At 43.0% G+C, this 18,898-nt stretch overlaps 1 non-coding gene across 1 annotated transcript; it reads left to right on the forward strand.

Annotated features, from left to right (window-relative positions):
* Positions 1–243: 243 nt before the first annotated feature.
* LOC119936537 lies at positions 244–381 on the forward strand. Its single transcript, XR_005453800.1, has one exon. It is a non-coding gene; the product is annotated as a small nucleolar RNA SNORA7 (small nucleolar RNA).
* Positions 382–18,898: the final 18,517 nt, after the last annotated feature.

Consider the following 18,898-nt stretch of genomic DNA (forward strand, 5'->3'; position numbering starts at 1 on the left):
CCCCACACACAGTGGAGGCTGAAAGATGTTTAGCCTGACTCTCTCCCTATCTGTAGAAGCATGCCGTCATGAAGGAGTGAAAGAAGAACTTGTAAAGCGTTTTGTGCCTTTATATTGGCATCTTGCTCCTGCTTTAGACTTTATCCTCATTGTGGGCAGGGAACACATCTTTCCACTCTGTTGTACTCTCAAGCCCTTAATACTGTGCTCTGCCCACAGTAAACATTCACTAAATGCTATTGACCCCTCTCAGGGTTGCCCCTGGAGAGTTTCCAGTACTCTTTCAGTCTCGACTACGGGAGGGAGAGTCAAGCAGAGACATATCCATTCCATTCCTAGCTTGGCCGGTGGCTAGTGAGTGGAAGGCAATCTGCTACAAATCAAAACTCACCTGTGCTTGGCAGCAGCGGCATGGGAAAGCGTGGAGGGCAGAGACTCATTTACTGCATGGAAGGAGGCAATGGTAAACCACTTCTGGATTTTGACCAAGGAAACTCTAGAGATACACTACCAGAACGATTGCAGATAGAGGTGGGGCATTCTGGGGGAGATGTGTCCATTCATTCATTCAATCGTATTAACTGAGCGCTTACTGTGTGCAGAGCACTGTACTAAGTGCTTGGAAAGTACAAGTTGGCAACATATAGATACGGTCCCTACCCAACAGTGGGCTCACAGTCTAGAAGGGGGAGACAGAGAACAAAGAAAAACATTAACAAAATAAAATAAATAGAATAGTAAATATGTACAGGTAAAGTAAATAGAGTAATAAACCTGTACAAACATATATACAGGTGCTGTGGGGAGGGGAAGGAGGTAAGGTTGGGGGGATGGGGCGGGGGAGGAGGGGGAGAGGGAGGAGGGGACTCGGTCTGGGAAGGCCTCCTGGAGGAGGTGAGCTCTCAGTAGGGCTTTGAAGGGAGGAAGAGAGCTAGCTTGGCGGATGTGCGGAGGAAGGGCATTCCAGGCCCGGGGGAGGACGTGGGCCGGGGGTCGACGGTGGGACAGGCGAGAACGAGGCACGGTGAGGAGGTTAGCAGTGGCAGAGGAGCGGAGGGTGCGGGCTGGGCTGTAGAAGGAGAGAAGGGAGGTGAGGTAGGAGGGGGCGAGGGGATGGACAGACTTGAAGTCCAGGGTGAGGAGTTTTTTCCTGATGCATAGGTTGATTGGTAGCCACTGGAGATTTTTGAGGAGGGGAGTAACATGCCCAGAGCATTTCTGCACAAAGTGCATAGCACTGTTTTAAGTGCTGGGAGGACACAAGGTGATCAGGTTGTTCCCCGGGGGGCTCACAGTCTTAATCCCCATTTTACAGATGAGGTAACTGAGGCTCAGAGAAGTAAAGTGACTTGCCCAAAGTCACACAGCTGAAAAGCGGCAGAGCCTGGATTTGAACCCATGACCTCTGACTCCCAAGTCTGTGCTCTTTCCACTGAGTCACGCTGCCTGACCAACTCTCACCTTCTATCCATTTCCCCATCCCTTCCAGGCAGGTTTGCTGACAAGTTCTGTCAGTTTCTTAAATAGAAAATGGAAAGGTGGAGGGAATAAGGCAGGGAGGGAGTCTCAGCTTGAAAAACAGTTCCCTCATGAGTTTGTAGGTAACAGTACCCACAAATATCCTGACACCACGATCCTTCATTATTGGGTCCGGGTCCTGGGCTGAATCGAGCCGAGAAGAATGAAAATGGAATTGATGGCTACGATGCAAAGTAAAGTGTTACAGGCCAAAGGGAAACAGAAGGAGGGAGGTGGGTCTCCATATTCTGGGAATGAAATGCTGTCACCTCTTTTATTTAAAATGTACATTGATCTCAAAAAAGATAATGACACCTAAATGGTGTTAGAATTAGTACCTATTCCCTACTCACCTACTGTATCATTATGTCATTTCTGTAGAAACAAGAGTATCTGGCACTTTATAAAAATGCTTAAGTTTTTGGTCCTGCCTTGTAGAGGGTGAAAAGTTTTAACTCTCACCTTTCTCCCTTCCTTTGATTCCTTTTATTGTTTTTTGTTTGTTTTTTGCTCCCCCCCCTCCAATCGACAACTTGAATGAAGAAGTTGCAAGGGCTCGAACATTTTGCCAAGGAAAGAATTGCTCACTAAGTCCTCTGGGGATAGAAATAGGATCCCACCAGCAATATTTTTGTAGCTTGTTCCTAGAAGGGAGAGGCTCATTTTGGTTTCTAGCTGGATTTTATCTTTGCCTTTACCACCCCTAATTAGTTACTACACCCACATGGGAATAGTGTTCCTTCCAAACCTGCAATCCAGCTGTTCTGCAGTTACCAAACTATCTCGTAGCCCTGGTGAAGAATTTTCAGGATTCTTGAATCATGTCAGTCCTGGGGAAGCAAGATGATCCATGGTTGATCTCTGTGGGTATTTAAGGTTTGGAGAGGCCAATGGCAATTTCAGATGATTGATGGAAAGTGCTTACTGGAAACAGATGCCTGGGCAAGACAATTTCTTTCCTGTTCTTTCCAGCTTTTGGGTTCTTTATATTTTTGATTTCACCAGAAGTCAATCGGTAGAATTAACTGGGCACTTACATTGTGCAGAGCACTGTACGAAACACTTGGAAGACCATCATAAAGTTAATAGACATGATCACTGTCCTCAAGGAGCTTACGATCTGATCGGGGAGACAGACACTTGAATAAATTACAGTTTGGAGGAAGCAATAGAATCATCAGTAGTATTTATGAAGGCCTATTGTATACAAAACACTGTACTAAGTGCTTGGGGGAGCATCATGTAACAAGCTTATAATCTAGAAGATATAAAGGTACGTACAAAGTGCAATAGTGGAGGAGGAAGGCTGAGTATCCAAGTGCTTAGGTGGGTTGGAAGTGCTGAAGGGGCAGTTGGGAGGGAAATAGGGTTGGGGAAGGAGGATGAGAGATTAATTAAGGAATGCATCCTGGAGGAGATGGAAATGTCAAAGGGCTGTGAAGATGAGGAGAGCCTGGATTGCCATAGTTCAGAATAGTAACTCACATCCCTTTCCCAAAGATCTTATACAGTGAGGGGGCACACTGGGACAAAGAATAGTGGGTTGTCCCCTCTCCAGGCTACTCAGAAGACTCTCCAGGGAAGTGAAGAGAGGTGGCTGCCTCATGCTCACCTCCAGTGCAACAAGGTGATCTAATAACAATAATAATAATAATAAAATAATGGTATTTGTTAAGCCCTTATTATGTGCTGAGCACTGTTCTAAGAGCTGGAGTAGATACAAGTTAATTATGTTGGACACAGTCCCTGTCCCACATGGGCCTCACAACCTTACTCCCCATTTCACGGATGAGGTAATTGAGGCCCAGAGAAGTTAAGTGAATTGCCCAAGCTCACACAGCAGACATAGTAGAGCCGGGATTAGAACCCACATCCCTCTGACACCCAGGCCTGAGCTGTGTCCATTAAGCCACACTGCTTCTCTGTCCCATTATGTTCGGGGAATTCAACACTGAATGTGTCCGTTGATGAGCTTTGATCAGAGATTGTAGGCGTGAAAAGGCCAGATTTCTCAACTGACTACCTCACTATGCCTCATTCTCCACTGAACTGTAACCTCCTCAAGGGCAGTGAATGTGTCTAATATCTCTATTATCCTTTCTCAAGTGCTTAATACAGCACTATGCACACAGTAAATGCCCAATAAATACTATTGATTAATTTTACTGAGCACTAATCAATTAATCAATCAATAGTATTTATTGAATGCTTACTGCATGCAGAGTCCTGTACTAAGCACTTGAAAGATAACAACACAATATCAAAGTCATATTCCCTGTCCACAAGGAGCTTGCAGTCTAGATGGGGAGACAGACATTAACATGAATACATTACAGAAATAATAATAATAATAATAATGGTATTTCAGTGGAAAGAGCCCAGGCTTTGGAATCAGAGGTTCAAATCCCAATTCTTCCAATTGTCACCTCTGTGACTTTGGGCAAGTCACCTAACTTCTCTGTGCTGCAGTTACCTATCTGTAAAATGGGGATTAAGACTGTGAGCCCCCCGCCGTGGGACAACCTGATCACCTTGTAACCTCACCAGCACTTAGAACAGTGCTTTGCACATAGTAAGAGCTTAATAAATGCTATTATTATTATTGTTTGTTAAGCAATTACTATGTGCAAAGCACTGTTCTAAGTGCTGGGATAGATACAAAGTAATCAGGTTGTCCCACGGGGGGGGGCTCACAGTCTTAATCTCCATTTTACAGCTGAGGTAACTGAGGCCAAGAGAAGTTAAGTGGCTTGCCCGAAGTCACACAGCAGACAAGTGGGGAGTTGGTATTAGAACTCACTTCCCCTGATTCCCAAGCGGATGCTCTTTCCTCTAAGCCACGTTGCTATGCCTAAGTGCTATGGGGCTGGGGGAGGGTGTGAATGAAGGGAGCAAGTCAGGGCAACTCGGAAGGTGAGGGAAAAGAGGTAATGAAGAGTTAGTCAGGGAAGGCCTCTTGGAGGAGATGTGCCTTTAATAAGTCTTTGAAGGTGGGGACAGTGATTGTCTGTTGCCTATAAAGAGGGAGGATATTCCAAGCCACAGGCAGAATATGAGTGAGTAGTCAGCAGTGAAATAGATGAGACTGAGGTACAGCGAGCGAGTTGGCGTTAGAGGAGTGAAGTGTCTTTGTAGCAGGAGAGTAGTAAGGTGATTGAGCGATTAAAGCCAGTGGTTAGGAATTTCTGTGATTGACTGATATTGACCACGTCTCCTGACTAACCTTTTGCTGACTTTCCCTGTCATGGAACTCCCTTTCCCTTCATAGCCTACAGGCCATAGCACTCCTCTTTTTCAAAGCCCTCTGTAATGACATCTCTTCCACTTTGGAACTCATGGAAACACTTTAGAACTCACAACCACCCATATCACTTCTGCACATATGACTTGCCCTACAGTTTAAGCGATGACCGATCTTGTCCTTCCTCCTCCTATCTGTAAAGTATTTCAGTGCCTGGCTCAACCATTAGACTGTAAGCTCCTTGTGGAAGAGGATCATGTACTTTTTCCAGTGTTCAGTACAGTACTCTGCACACAACCGGTGCTCAATAAATAATGAATGATTGATTGATTGAGGAATGAGGTATCTCACCATTAGGAGGACTGGTGCTTGAATTGTTTTTTGTGCTCAATAAATAGTTATTGATGATTGGTTGAGAATTGGCATGTCTCACCACCAGTAGGACTGATGCTTGAATTGATTTTCATCAGCGGTGATGGTGAGCCTTGAGTCATTCACACTCCCTTTCATCCGTTCTCCCTCAAACTAATAGTGCATCCCGAAAGATGATTGGTTAGGGATTGGATCAACATCATGTGGCCATGAGAGCAGCATATCTGCGGGTGCTCTCTTCTGGTTTGTTCACCATTGTTGAGTAAGACACTGCTCTCTGTTGACAGTTCCTCATTTAGAAGACACGGCATCAAAATCATTGCATGGAAGTATCTCCTGGCAGCATCTAAGAATGGGACATGTTGTAGATTTCTTCCAGTAAAGAGGCATTAATTGCCATTTCAAGAAACTTGCTTTTAAGCTTCTGTAGTTTAGTGCTGACCATTATCTAGATGAAAATGCCCTCTTACATGCCACGAATCTCTAAAGGACGCCTGATTATTCTGTCACCGCCCGTTTTAATAAACTCAGTCCTTTATTATCCAAGTGCATTTAGTGTAAAACAGATCAGTTTCTATTGCATCTTTTCTGATAGTCTTTCGGCTGCTGCTGCTATGATTCCTAAACCTGTTTCCCGGCTCAGTCACTAAAAGATAACAGCTTTCTATTCATAATTGCTTTGTTAAACCACCTCACTCAAATTAGCATTTAAAGAGTTGCAAATTGAGCCCCAAATTCAACTTCTGTATGAGGGAAGATCAAAGGTGTGGACTAAAATAAGGGAAAAGAATGGTGACTGAACAGAATAATGAGCACCCCCAGTCAGAGGTGTCTGTTGTTCAGATGTATAATCAATCAATTATATTTATTGAGCTCTTGGTGCAGACAGAGCACTATACTAAGTACCTGGGACAGTACATATAACAAAGAAGGTAGACCTGATCCCTGCCTACAAAGAGCTTAAGATCTTTGTGGGGTTTGGCAGACAATAAAACTACTTGTAGATAATGTACATATCTACAAATCCCAGCTTCAAATCCCAGGTTCAAATCCCTGATCCACCACTTGTCAGCTGTGTGACTTTGGGCAAGTCACTTCACTTCTCTGGGCCTCAGTTACCTCATCTGTAAAATGGGGATTAAGACTGTGAGCCCCCCGTGGGACAACCTGATCACCCCAACACTTAGAACAGTGCTTTGCATATATAACAAATAGCATCATTATTATTATTATAGTAAGTGCTTAATAAATGCCATCATTTATTAGTGGGGAAGCAGCGTGGCTCAGGGGAAAGAGCGCAGGCTTGGGAGTCAGAGGTCATCGGTTCAAATCCCGGTTCCACCACTTGTCAGCTATGTGACATTGGGCAAGCCTCTTAACTTCCCTGGGCCTCAGTTCCCTTAACTGTAAAATGGGGATTAAGACTATGAGCCCCAAGTGGGACAGCCTGATCACCTTGTAACCCCCCCAGCGCTTAGAACAGTGCTTTGCATATAGTAAGTGTTTAACAAATACCACCATTATTATTATTATTATTATTATTATTACTGTGGGGCTGAGAGTGGTGTGAAAAAAGGGTACAAATCCAAGTGCCAGGTAGACTGATTAGTATTCAAAGAGGACACTGTCTAAATTCACCTGTGAGTGTGTGAACAGCCAAATGAATTCCACGGTTCTGGGCACAATAGACATCCAAAAAGATCATCTCTTGCTGTAGAGTTGTGCTTAATATTCACAGCATCTGGTACTATTTTCTCTTTAGCCTTCTGGTTTCTCTGACCAGTGAAGCTTTTGCTCGAAGAGACCTACTCCCTATTTAATGGCAGTGCACCATTCAGATCTGTCCTGAACAATTAACTCCCAGGTTTCAGCTAGGATACAGCTTTGTCTGAGGCTTCGTTTTATGTGGTCCAGGCGCAGCTGCTGTTTTATCACAAATCGTCCAGATGGAGGGCTAGTTTAGTGGCTTTGCCTTTCTCCCCATGTGCAAGGTTTGGGGATTGACTTGCACAATTGACTTCCCCTTTAGCCTTAGACTGGGGGAGACCAATTTCCTGCTAGGTGTGAAGGTAGCATGCATTCAGGAATAATAACGATAACGATGGTGTTTTTCTGTTAAGCTTTTTCTACGGGTGTCAAGCACTGTACTGAGAACTAGGGCAGATAAAAAATCATCAGGTCCCATATGGGGCTCCAGTCTAAATAGGTGGGAGAATAGGTATTGAATCTCTGTTTTGCAGATGAGGGAACCGAGGCGCAAAGAAGTAAAGTGACTTGCCCAAGGTCATATAGCAGGCAAGTGGCAGAATCAGGATTAAAACCCAGGTCCTTGAACTCCCAGGTCTGACCTCTTTCACGCTGCACTTAATCCACCAAGGTGCTCAGTGATAATAATAATTATGATGGTATTTGTTAGAGAAGCAGCACGGCTCAGTGGAAGGAGCACGATCTTTGGAGTCAGAAGTCATGAGTTCAAATCCTGCTCCTCCTATTGTCAGCTGTCATCCCCTCTTTGTTGTTTATATATAATTATCCTTTTTTGAGAAGACACCATGTCTTGCCTTATCTTATGCCATCGAGTTGTTTCCAACTTATAGTGACACCACGGACACCTCTCTCCCAGAACGCCCCACTCTCCATATGCAATCATTCTGGTAGTGGATCCAGAGAGTTTTCTCTCTGTCCCATGATGCTGCTGCCCAGCACAGGTGAGTTTTGACTTGTAGCAGATTGCCTTCCACTCGCTAGCCACTGGCCAAGCTAGGAATGGAATGAGTAGGCCTCTGCTTGACTCTCCCTCCTCTAGTTGGGACTGATAGGGTACTGGAAAATCTCCAGGTGGGACCCTGAGAGGAGGGAGAAGACACTACTGCTGGTGAAATTCACATAAGGATGCGCATGTGAATGACGAAACCAGCAAGGGACCCACAATCCCATGCACTATATACTCACACAAAAGATGCCCTTCTTTTGTCTTGTTTGATATTTGCAGGATTCTACACACACACACACACACACACACACACACACACACACACACACACAAACACACACACACACACACACACACACACACACACACACTGCACCTGTCTTGATTGCAGTACAGTGTACTTAATAGAGTATAACAATAATAATGGCATTTATTAAAGGCTTACTATGTGCAAAGCACTCTTCTAAGCATGGGGAGGATACAAGATGATCAGGTGGTCCCATGGGGGCTCACAGTCTTAACCCCCATTTTACAGATGAGGGAACTGAGGCATAGAGAAGTTAAGTGACTTGCCTAAAGTCACCCAGCTGACAATTGGTGGAGTCAGAATTTGAACCCATGACCTCTGACTCCAAAGCCCATGCTCTTTCCACTGAGCCACGCTGCTTCTCTGTATAACTTCTTAGTACAGTGCTCAAGTGCTTAGTATAGTGATCAAGCACTTAGTACTATGGTCTGCACACAGTAAGCACTCACTAAATACCACTGTAGTGTGATTGCCTGTGGCAACTAAGTCACAGGTTTCAGTTGGGATTGCAGCAGTGTTTAAAGTTTTATTTTCCCGTTTCGTTAAAATGTTTCCTTCTTCCTTCTCACTTTCAATTTCCAAAGTTCAGCTCATTATACAGCAGCTGTTTGGAACTCCTTCTGTCATCCATTCTCCCACCCAGCACAACTGTATTAAGCTTTCCTAGCACTGAAGCTATGCTATGAGTGTGACTTTGTTGTAGGCCTTCATTGTTTGTGACCCTGTTTTCACATTTCATGTTGAGTATTGTTTGTAAGTGATGCTGATGGAACTATTCATGGAGCTGGAGGGGATGTTGATGAGGAGACCAGTTCTCTTGTTAGCAACACCCACACAGACTCCTCCCCACAACTCGCCATCAATACTGTCATTGTTGAACCCACAGGGAAGTTAGAAGTGTTTGTGTGTGTGGGTGCATGGGGATGAATATCTGTCTACGTAGAGAACATTGTTCATGCCATAAAGAAGCCACTGAAAAGCACCCCAGCAAGCATGAATGGATACAATGACTGACATGACTAACCATTTGCCCCCAAAGAAGTAGCTGAGAAAAGTCCTTCTTTATGAAACTGTGAGAGCTATGGAAAATAGGCATGTGCATTTTTAAATACTGTTTTTTTTTTCAATAGTTTGGTGCTGGAAGCTAAGAAAAACAAACCTGGAAAAAGCCAGGTTCCGGGAAAGGCTGCTTTATCATTCATCCCAACATTCTCCCAATTTCAGGATCATGGCATCTGGTCCAAGACCACAGGCAGTTTCACTTGCTCTTTTCACTCTGGAGACAATGTCCCTGTCAGAAGCAATAATCTGATTGGTCAAACTTTGCTAATCTTTTACTACACGGGGTTGTGGTCTAAATGAAAGTCCTCAGATTTTTTTAAAAGGAAACTCTTCCTGAAGGAGCACTATAGTTTGAAAACACAATTATCACTACATTTGTACATCTCAGGAAAACAGTTCTGAAGCAGATGACATTAGATAACGACAAAATTGAAGTTCCAATCGCTTTTGTTCCAAACTCCCAGATAGAGAAATGATAGACGTTGTTATCTCACGTCATTCAGGAAGCCGATGCACTTATACCTTGATCCAAGTGCTCAAATATATTTTTTAAAATGGGAATTAAAAGGATTATCTATAAAAATGATGCATCTCAATCAATCAGTGGTTTCTATGTGCAGAGAAGTGTACTAAACACTGGTGAGAGTACAATGCTATAGACTGGTACACATGACCCCTGCCTTCAAGAAACTTACAATCTAAGGGGGGAGACCAATATTAAAATAAATTACAGATAGGGGAAGTAGAAGAGCATAAAGGTATGTACACACCTAGAGATGCTAGGAGAGAGGTGAATATAAAAGTGCCCAAGTGTCTAGGTGAGATAGAAGGGAATGTGAATGGTTGGAGAAGTGAGATTTTAGTCAGGGAAGACTTCTTTAAGGAAATGTGATTTTTATGGGGGCTTTGAAGACGGGGAGAGTGGTCATCTGTTGAATATGAAGAGGGAGGGAGTTTCAAACCCGAAGGAGGAAATGGGCAAGGGTTCAACCGTCAAACAGATGAAATCAAGGTATAATAAAAAGTTGGTACTTTAGCTTCACTGTTACTGTCCTGGTTGGTGTTAGAGGAGCAAAGTGTGTGAGTGAGTTGAAGTGGGAGATGAATTGGGTTAGGAAGGAAGGAGAGAGCTGACTGAGTGTTTTAAAGGGATAGTAAAGAGTTTCTGTTTTGATGCAAAGACTGCTAGGCAAGCATCTGAATCCTAGGCAGTTCAGGAAAGCTCAGATCCCTGCTCAGCTGGTGGTCTTTGATCTGCTTTTCAGCACATCCTTGGTCCTTGCAGTAGGTAGTCACTTAGCTGGAAGTTCATTGTCATCAGGTCAGTACTATGGGAACGGTTGAAATCTCATCCAGTTTGTCTACAAGAAATTCTCTGAGATGAGGCACACTCAGTGAGGAAAGCAGCAAAGATACACATGATTTTTTTTTATATAAATTTCACCTTACAACAGCAATTCTATAAATTAAAATAGAATATTGCTGTTAAGTGGTTGTCGCATTAATTTCTCATTTTCTGGAATATATCATTTAGAGATACCTAATTCACCATGGCTATTAGAATCAGTTATGCGTATGTCAAAAGCCGATCTGCGGAAGATAAAACCATTCAGCATTTGGGGCTCATAATTCACTTGATCCCAGGTAACATCCCATAGTCATGAATTTTCATGTAATTAAAATGAAAGATGGTGAAATGTTCATGGCCCTAAAGTTTCAATCTCCTCCCTCTGAAGGGTTTAAAAATTTCACTGATAAATGAATAAACTCTGTAGAGAGCTTTGGCAAGGTGTAATTGTACCATATTTTGTTTAGTTTTCTTAAGTTGTTCTCTTTCTGAACCTGAAAGAAAAGCTGGAATAGATATGTGTGTATTATAATGTAGGTAGGTGGGGATTTTCTTGGTTCTTTTTTTTTCAGTGTGCTAAAATAGACTTCTCAGCCACTCACCCAAGGTGGCTTCTGGGTGAGTATCACTGTTCTCATTGTAATCTTGTTATATATCTATAAATATCTGTTACACAGTGAGATGATAGAACAAGTTCCTAAAGAAGAATTTCTTATAATTACCATTATTATTATTTATAATGATAATTATAATTGTGGCATTTCTAAGCACTTATTATGTGCCAAGCACATGATTAAGCGTTGGGAAAGATAAACAGATTGGACACAGTTCCTGTCCCACCTGGGGTTAATAATTTAATGAGAAGCAGCATTGCTTAGTGAATAAAGCCTGGGCTTGGGAGTCAGAAGGTCATGGGTTCTAATCCCAGCTCCGCTACATGTCTGCTGTGTGACCTTGGGCAAGTCACTTCACTTCTCGGGCCCTCAGTTTCCTCATCTGTAAAACGGGGATTAAAAGTGTGAGCCTGAGTCCATCCTGATTAACTTGTTTCTACCCCAGCACTTAGAACAGTGCTTGGCATAGAGTAAGCACTTAACAATCTTTCAATCATATTTATTGAGCGCTTACTGTGTGCAGAGCACTGTATTAAGCGCTTGGGAAGTACAAGTTGGCAACATGTAGAGACGGTCCCTACCCAACAGCGGGCTCACAGTCCAGAAAGGGGAGAAGCACCAGAATAAGCACCAGAATAATTATTATAAACATTATTATTAAGAGGGAGATGAGGCATAGGTATTTTACAGGTAAGAAAATACCCATTTTAAATTTGAGAAAACCTAGATACAGAAAATTGAAGTGACTTGTCCCAGGTCACACAGCAGGCAAGTGTCTGAGAAAGAATTAGAAGCCAGGACTCCTGAATTCTGCTATGCCAAACTGCTTCACATTCTTTAAGATCCATTTCTCAACTCTATACTCAGAAGGACTATGGTTTTCTATTTAACACCAAACACGAAGAACAAGACTTCTACAATCTCTTTCTTGTCTTGTCTTTACTTGATGTGAGACATGGAGCAAAGCATGTCCTTTTCTGGGGCCCTGACACTCATCACCCCAGCCCACGAAACAGAGACCACAGTACTTGTTTGTAAAGCCCTTTGAGGCTGTTGGATGAAAGACATTGCATATGACCATTGTATGACAGCTTTCAATGAAGCAGTGTCACATGTCAGCTTATTTATAGGATGTAAGGCGAAGGGACATGAGAAGCATAGGCCTAAAATAGAAATGAACTACTGTGCTGAATCTTTTGAAATTCATATAAATGAATGAGCTAATCAGGCTCTGAAGTGGCAACACACACCAAATTTTCCTTTAGTTTCTTTTTTTTAAGTTAGATAATAACAGTGCTGACTTAGCCACTAAGCACAGCATTTCTTTTGTTGCCTTTGAATAGAAGAAACCATGATGTGTGAATTGCCCCTCATGCTGCCCTACATCATGCTCTTTTCTCTTCCTTTTGACTTGTCTAGTTTTGAGCTATCTCCCTTTCTCTTTATCTCCAAATTCAGTCATCCCTGCTCCTATGTGCTCTCCTGCATCCATAAATTTTAACTGCTATTCGAGCTTATTAACACCACCATTTTTTTGTTCTGCTCCCTCATCCGCTGACGCTATTTGCCTAACCTTCCTCTTCTTTCCCCCTCTAGATTGCAAACTCATTGAGGGCAGGGAACATGCCTAACAACTCTATTCTCCCAAGTGACTAGATCACACAGTAATCATTCAATAAATGTTATTGATGGATCTATTGGTTGATCCTATAGGTTGTCTTTTCCATCCTGAAGGACTCTTTAGTCTAGATCTCTAAAACATTATCCTACTTCTCTCTCTACTTCTTTGATTCAGCGACTGTGAGCCCACTGTTGGGAAGGGACTGCCTCTATATGTTGCCAATTTGTACTTCCCAAGTGCTTAGTACAGTGCTCTGCACATAGTAAGCGCTCAATAAATACGATTGATGATTGATGATGATGACAGTTCTTCCAGTGGTTCCTCCTATTCATCTCTCTTTGCTTCCAGGACTCTAGACTCTAGCCTAGATTTCTGGCCTCTTCACTTTATCTTACACATACCTTGGGTAAGGTGGCCATTTTCTGGACTGAATGCCTTTTGTAATAATAATAATAATAATAAAAATAATTATGACATTTATTAAGTGCTAACTATGTGCAAAGCACTGTTCTAAGCACTGGGGAGGTTACAAGGTGATCCCACAAGGGGGCTCAAAGTCTTAATCCCCATTTTACAGATGAGGGAACTGAGGCACAGAGAAGTTAAGTGACTTGCCCAAAGTCACACAGCTGACAATTGGCGGAGTAGGGATTTGAATCCATGACCTCTAACTCCAAAGCCCGGGCTCTTGCCACTGAGCCACGCTGCTTCTCTATTTTGTAAATGAGTGACTCTCATCTCTACATCTTCTATCTATAGCTGTCTTCCTTTACCCAGTTCTTCAGCACTAGCAGTTTGCTAATATTCCTCCTCACATAGCTTTTTACCCCCTTAAGCACAAAATTATGAAAATGAGTCCCTTATCTTTTACCATAAGTCCCCTCACTTATCAGTAACTGTAGGAGGTACACCACCTTCCTAGACTCCTTTACTCTTGATGATCGTCACATTCAAATAGTATCTCCCATCCACTTTTCCTTTCTTGTGGCTCAGTGGATAAAGTATGGGCCTGGGATTCAGAAGGTCATGGATTCTAATACTGGCTCCACCACATGTCTGCTGTGTGACTTTGAGGAAGTCACTTCACTCTTCTGGGTCTCAGTTACCTTATCTCTAAAATGGGGATTTAAAGTGTGAGCTCTACATAGGACAGGGATTGTGTCCAACCCTATCCTGAATCTACCCTAGCACTTAGAACAGTGCTTGGCATATAGTAAGTACTTAACAAGTACAATAATTATGAAAAGCAGCGTAGCTTAAGGGATAGAGCATGGGCCTGGGAGACAGAAGGTCATGGGTTCTAATTCTGGCTCCACTACTTGTCTGCAGTGTGACTTCCCCTTGGTGACCTCAATCACTCCCACGGCTTCAACTATCATCTCTACGCTGATGACACCCAAATCTACATCTCTGCCCCTGCTCTCTCCCCCTCCCTCCAGGCTCGCATCTCTTCCTGCCTTCAGGACATCTCTATCTGGTTGTCTGCCCGCCACCTAAAACTCGACACGTCCAAGACTGATCTCCTTGTCTTCCCTCCCAAACCTTGTCCTCTCCCTGACTTTCCCATCACTGTTGATGGCACTACCATCCTTCCTGTCTCACAAGCCCACAACCTTGGTGTCATCCTCGACTCCGCTCTCTCATTCACCCCTCACATCCAAGCCGTCACCAAAACCTGCCGGTCTCAGCTCCGCAACATTGCCAAGATCCGCCCTTTCCTCTCCATCCAAACCGCTACCCTTCTCATTCAAGCTCTCATCCTATCCCGTCTGGACTACTGCAACAGCCTTCTCTCTGATCTCCCATCCTCGTGTCTCTCCCCACTTCAATCCATACGTCACGCTGCTGTCCGGATTGTCTTCGTCCAGAAACGCTCTGTGCATATTACTCCCCTCCTCAAAAATCTCCAGTGGCTACCAATCAATCTGTGCATCAGGCAGAAACCCCTCACCCTCGGTTTCAAGGCTGTCCATCACCTCGCCCCCTCCTACCTCACCTCCCATCTCTCCTTCTACAGCCCAGCCCACACTCTCTGCTCCTCCGCCGCTAATCTCCTCACCGTACCTCGCTCTCGCCTGTCCCGCCATCGACCCCTGGCCCACGTCATCCCCCAGGCCTGGAATGCCCTCCCTCTGCCCATCCGCCAAGCTAGCTCTCTTCCTCCCTTCAAGGCCCTACTGAGAGCTCACCTCCTCCAGGAGGCCTTCCCAGACTGAGCCCCCTCCTTCCTCTCCCTCTTGTCCCCCTCTCTATTCCCCCCACTTTACCTCCTTCCCTTCCCCACAGCACCTGTATATATGTATATATGTTTGTACATATTTGTTACTCTATTTATTTATTTATTTATTTATCTTACTTGTACATATCTATTCTATTTATTTCATTTTGTTAATATGTTTGGTTTTTTTCTCTGTCTCCCCCTTTTAGACTGTGAGCCCACTGTTGGGTAGGGACCGTCTCTGTATGTTGCCAACTTTTACTTCCCAAGCACTTAGTACAATGGTCTGCACACAGTAAGTGCTCAATAAATACAATTGATTGATTGTTTGACTTTGGGCAAGTCACTTAACTTCTCCGTACCTCGTTACCTCATCTGTAAAATGGAGATTGAAACATGGGACAGGGACTGTGTCCAACCCAATTTGCTTGAATCCACCCCAGTGCTTAGTAAAGTGCTTGGTATATAGTAAGTGCTTAACAAATATTATTATTATCATTGTTAATAATTAACTTTTCTCACTAATAATAGTAACAACTGTCATTATTATTAACATTATTACATTCATTTTACTTTTGTTACTGTTACTGTCAATATTATTAGCATTATTAGATTCATTTGATTTTTGTTACTATTATTAGTAAGAAAAGTTAATTATTAATAATGATAATAATAATATTTGTTAAGCACTTACTATATAACAAGCACCGTACTAAATGGTAAGGTAGATATAAGATAACCAGGCCCTGTCCCACAGGAAGCTCACAGTCAAAGAAAGTCCCACATGGGGTGGGGAGGGGAGTTGCAGATCACAGTCTTTGCTAAATCTCTTTTCTAAGTCTTGCCAATCATATGACCTGTGAACTGTAGCTTCAGTGGCTTCCTGTCTTCACCCTTCTCATCTCTCCATTTATTTACCTTGACTCCTCTCATTTAACCCAGAACGAGTTTACGATCTGATGCCATAATTCCAGTTCCCCTGAATCCCAAGCCCATGTTGTTCTTACTAGGTCTCGTCTCTCACTCCCTTCTGTTCTGCTTTTGCACTTGGTTTTTATACACTTTATTCACCCCTCCCTCAGCCCCGTTGCTTCCAAGGTTTCACACTGCTTAAGCACAGGCCTGGGAGTTGGAAGGTTTTGGGTTGTAATCCTGGCTCTGCCCCTTGTCTGCTGTGTGACCTTGGGCAAGTCACCTAACTTCTCTATGCCTCAGTTACCTCATCTTCAAAATGGGGATGAAAACTATGAACCCAGTGTGAGACAGAGGCTGTGTCCAACCCCATTACCTTGTAATAATAATAATGGTATTTATTAAGCGCTTACTATCTACCCCAGTGCTTGTATCTACCCCAGCACTTAGTAAAGTCCCTGGCACATAGTGACTGCTTTACAAATACCACAACCATTATTATTATTATTATTATTATTATTAATATTAATAATAATAATAATAATAATAATAATAATGTCATTTGTTAAGCACTTACTATGTGCAAAGCACTGTTCTAAGCCCTGGGGAGGATACAAGATGATGAGGTTGTCCCACTTGGGGCTCACAGTCTTAATCCCCATTTTACAGATGAGGTAACTGAGGCCCAGAGAAGTGAAGTGACTTGCCCAAAGTCACACAGCAGACAATTGGCGGAGCCGGGATTTGACCCCATGACCTCTGACTCCAAAGCCCGTGCTCTTTCCAATGAGCCACGCTGCTTCTCTAATAGGTTCACTCCTTCTAATCAGCCTCAAGCTCTAGTTTCTCCCGGATTTTCGAGGTCAGAAATTTCCTTCTCAAAAAACAATCATTCTTCCCAGCTGTTCAGTACTCTTCATTATAAACTCATTGCACATTCCTGCTTCCTGTTATTCAAATGTATTTGCTATCTCTTCTGTTGAGGAATCCTTCTGCTTTAAGAGATATTTTCATATGCAATTCTTCCTTCTTTGAAGGAATGAGCAACACTGTAAATATAGTTTTCTCCTTAGTGACGGTAAATTTTTTAACCATTAATTACCTGGTCAGAAAAATCTTCTCCAAATACATAAATACAAGGGGGAGTTGGAGCATAAGTGAACAAACCTCTTCTGAGCACTCAAATTCTAAATGAATGCAGATTTGGACAATGCTGTTAAATCTGTATTCTTCTGTCAGCCATTAAACTACTGTTTCAGGTTGATGGTACAGGGCAGATAGCCAAGATCAAGAGAAAAAATGCATCTGCATCTACAGAAACCTATTTGTCCAAATTCAAGTAGAGTGATCAAAATACTTAATAGAGCATGCATATGCATAATTAGATTACCTTTTACTTTAGTACTCAGAATTTGGAATCAAGGAATTCAAAATGCTGTATATTCAGAATATTACTTTCCATAATCACTTTGCCTTTCAAATGTGAAGGTTTCATTTTTTCCTAGAATATAAGTATGAAAAGTCAGACGTCACCCAGGGTTTTAATACTACTAGTGATTTTTTAAGCATTCTTTTGTTGCAGAGCACCATATTATACATATATCTTACTTGTCGTTCGTATTCAAAGACACCACTGATGGTAAAGTCACCTAGGTGATGTGAATTATTTATTCATATCAATGTATAGACTGATAGACTGTGTCTATCAACTCTATTGTACTCTCTCAGGTGCTTATTATAGTGCTCAGTGAATACCATCGATTGAAAGAGGGAAGACTCTCAACACCTGCCTGGATCCCCGGAAGCTGGCTGGAATTTTGGTTAGAATGATTAAAATTTTTTAGAGCTTAAAATGGAAATCAACCAGCATTCTTGAAGCCTCTCTTGGGAGTTTTGTCCACTGTCTCCTAGAATACTATCAGGCAAAACCAGTAATTTTTTTCTATTAGTATAGTCCTAGCAGACTATTAGGCTCACACAAACCTGCTAGAAGACAACACCAGTCACTGAGTTTCATCTTCATTCATTGTTTGTAATGGTAAATTGCTCTGACTGTATGTTGGCAGCTGTCTTTCATCTCTTTGAGTGCTCTGCTACATGAAACATTAACAGTAGCCCAGCGTTTGACGGCTACATCAATACAATTTTATTGAACTTCAGTCAAAAGCGATGAAGACACACTTGTCTCACTACCTGACCTCAGTCAAATTTCTCATGAATTGGAGGAAAAGAAGCCTCCCAGCTGGACTATGCTTGAGCAGTGAGCATAAATGTCTTTCTACATTATTTTGACTCGTGAAAATCAATTCCGTATCATCATCATCATCAATTGTATTTATTGAGTGCTTACTATGTGCAGAGCACTGTACTAAGTGCTTGGGAAGTACAAATTGGCAACATATAGAGACAGTCCCTACCCAACAGTGGGCTCACAGTCTAAAAGGGGGAGACAGAGAACAAAACCAAACATACTAACAAGATAAAATAAATAGAATAGATATGTACAAATAAAATAAATAAATAGAGTAATAAATATGTACAAGCATATATACATATATACAGGTGTTGTGGGGAAGGGAAGGAGGTAAGATGGGGGGGATGGAGAGGGGGATGAGGGGGAGAGGAAGGAAGGGGCTCAGTCTGGGAAGGCCTCCTGGAGGAGGTAAGCTCTCAATAGGGCCTTGAAGGGAGGAAGAGAGCTAGCTTGGCGGATGGGCAGAGGGAGGGCATTCCAGGCCCGGGGGATGACGTGGGCCGGGGGTCGATGGCGGGACAGGCGAGAGTGAGGTACGGTGAGGGGATTAGCGGTGGAGGAGCGGAGGGTGCGGGCTGGGCTGTAGAAGAAGAGAAGGGAGGTGAGGTAGGAGGGGACGAGGTGATGAAGAGCCTTGAAGCCCAGGGTGAGGAGTTTCTGCCTGATGCGCAGATTGATTGGTAGCCACTGGAGATTTTTGAGGAGGGGAGTGATATGC

The sequence above is a fragment of the Tachyglossus aculeatus genome, chromosome 1 (assembly GCF_015852505.1).
Source record: "Tachyglossus aculeatus isolate mTacAcu1 chromosome 1, mTacAcu1.pri, whole genome shotgun sequence".
NCBI classification, from domain to species: Eukaryota; Metazoa; Chordata; class Mammalia; order Monotremata; family Tachyglossidae; genus Tachyglossus; species Tachyglossus aculeatus.